The sequence below is a fragment of the Crotalus tigris genome, unplaced genomic scaffold (assembly GCF_016545835.1).
Source record: "Crotalus tigris isolate CLP2741 ecotype Arizona unplaced genomic scaffold, ASM1654583v1 scf7180000018707.124998, whole genome shotgun sequence".
Lineage (NCBI taxonomy): Eukaryota > Metazoa > Chordata > Lepidosauria > Squamata > Viperidae > Crotalus > Crotalus tigris.
In genome coordinates this window covers 116,229-119,186 of record NW_024097158.1, presented here as the reverse complement: position 1 = coordinate 119,186, position 2,958 = coordinate 116,229, and positions in this window count along the sequence as shown.

Sequence of the window (2,958 nt, the reverse complement as noted above, 5' to 3'; positions counted from 1 at the left end):
TAACCTAACCCTAACCTAAGTGGAATTTTCCTCCAATGGGATTTCCCATGTATTTTACCATGAAACATAGATAGGGCATCCTAGAAAAGTCAGTTTCCTCCTAACCATACCCAAGCACTCCGAGTTTGTTGGCAATGTCCATTTTGTTCTATTAGTTCATGGTGACCTAACCCTAACCCTAAGTGGAATTTTCCTCCTATGGTTTTTTCCCATGTATTTTACCAGGAAACATAGATAGCGCAGGCTAAAAAGGTGAGAGCCCTCTTAACCATACCCGAGCACTCGGAGTTTGTTGGAATTGTTCATTTTGCTCTACGAGTTCATGGTATACTAATCCTAACCCTAAGTGGAATTTTCCTTCAATTTGATTTTCCTATGTATTTTACCAGGAACCATAGATAGGGCAGCCTAGAAAATTCAGTGCCCTCCTAACCGTACCCAAGCACTCCGAGTTTGTTGTCGATGTTCATTTTGCTATTTCAGCTCATGGTAACCTAACCCTAACCCTAAGTGGAATTTTCCTCCAATGGCATTTTCCCATGTATATTACCAGGAAACATAGATAGCGCAGTCTAGAAAGATAAGTGCCCCACTAACCATACCCAAGCACTCTGAGTTTGTTGGCAATGTCCATTTTGCTCTACGAGTTCATGGTAACCTAACACTAAGTGGAATTTTCCTCCAATGGGATTTTCCAATGTATCATACCAGGAAACATAGATAGGGCAGCCAAGAAAAGTCAATTCCCTCCTAACCATACGAAAGCACTCCTATTGGATTTTCCCATTTATTTTACCAGGAAACATAGATAGCACAGGCTAGAAAGTTCAGTGCCTTCCTAACCATACCCAAGCATTCCGAGTTTGTTGGCGTTGTTCATTTTGCTCTACGAGTTCATGGTAACCTAACCCTAAGTGGAATTTTCCTCCTATGGGATTTTCCAATGTATTTTACCAGGAAACATAGATAGCGCATGCTAGAATGCTCAGTGCCCTGCTAAACATACCGAAGCACTCCGAGTTTGTTGGCGATGTTCATTTTGCTCTACGAGTTCATGGTAACCTAACCCTAACCCTAAGTGGAATTTTCCTCCTATGGGTTTTTCAAATGTATTTTACCAGGAAACATATATAGGGCAGCCTAAAAAAGTCAGTGCGCTCATAACCATACCCAAGCATTCTTAGTGTGTTGGCGATGTTCATTTTGCTCTATGAGTTCATGGTAACCTAACCCTAACCCTAAGTGGAATTTTCCTCCTATGTGTTTTTCCCATGTATTTTACCAGGAAACATAGATAGCGCAGGCTAAAATGGTGAGAGCCCTCCTAACCATACCGAAGCACTCAGAGTTTGTTGGCAATGTCCATTTTGCTCTATTAGTTCATGGTGACCTAACCCTAACCCTAAGTGGAATTTTCCTTCTATGGTTTTTTCCCATGTATTTTACCAGGAAACATAGATAGCGAGGCTAAAAAGGTGAGAGCCCTCTTAACCATACCCAAGCACTCCGAGTTTGTTGGCAATGTCCATTTTGCTCTATTAGTTCATGGTGACCTAACTCTAAGCCTAAGTGGAATTTTCCTCCTATGGGTTTTTCCCATGTATTTTACCAGGAAACATAGATAGCGAGGCTAAAAAGGTGAGAGCCCTCTTAACCATACCCAAGCACTCCGAGTTTGTTGGCAATGTCCATTTTGCTCTATGAGTTCATGGTGACCTAACCCTAACCCTAAGTGGAATTTTCCTCCTATGGTTTTTTCCCATGTATTTTACAAGGAAACATAGATAGCGCAGGCTAAAAAGGTGAGAGCCCTCTTAACCATACCCGAGCACTCCGAGTTTTTTCGCATTGTTCATTTTGCTCTACGAGTTCATGGTGAACTAATCCTAACCCTAAGTGGAATTTTCCTTCAGTGGGATTTTCCTATGTATTTTACCAGGAACCATAGATAGGGCAGCCTAGAAAATTCAGTGCCCTCCTAACCGTACCCAAGCACTCCGAGTTTGTTGTCGATGTTCATTTTGCTCTTTGAGTTCATGGTAACCTAACCCTAACCCTAAGTGGAATTTTCCTCCAATGGCATTTTCCCATTTATATTACCAGGAAACATAGATAGCGCAGGCTAGAAAGGTCGGTTCCCTCCTAACCATACCAAAGCACACCGAGTGTGTTGGCAATGTCCATTTTGCTCTATTAGTTCATGGTGACCTAAACCTAACCCTAAGTGGAATTTTCCTCCTATGGGATATTCCCATGTATTTTACCAGGAAACATAGATAGCGCATGCTAGAATGCTCAGTGCCCTGCTAAACATACCGAAGCACTCCGAGTTTGTTGGCGATGTTCATTTTGCTCTACGAGTTCATGGTAGCCTAACCCTAACCCTAAGTGGAATTTTCCTCCTATGGGTTTTTCCCATGTATTTTACCAGGAAACATATATAGGGCAGCCTAAAAAATTCAGTGCGCTCATAACCATACCCAAGCATTCTTAGTGTTTTGGCGATGTTCATTTTGCTCTACGAGTTCATGGTAACCTAACCCTAAGTGGAATTTTCCTCCTATGTGTTTTTCCCATGTATTTTACCAGGAAACATAGATAGCGCAGGCTAAAATGGTGAGAGCCTTCCTAACCATACCCAAGCACTCCGAGTTTGTTGGCAATGTCCATTTTGCTCTATTACTTCATGGTGACCTAACCCTAACCCTAAGTGGAATTTTCCTTCTATGGTTTTTTCCCATGTATTTTACCAGGAAACATAGATAGCGAGGCTAAAAAGGTGAGAGCCCTCTTAACCATACCCAAGCACTCCGAGTTTGTTGGCAATGTCCATTTTGCTCTATTAGTTCATGGTGACCTAACTCTAAGCCTAAGTGGAATTTTCCTCCTATGGGTTTTTCCCATGTATTTTACCAGGAAACATAGATAGCGAGGCTAAAAAGGTGAGAGCCCTCTTAA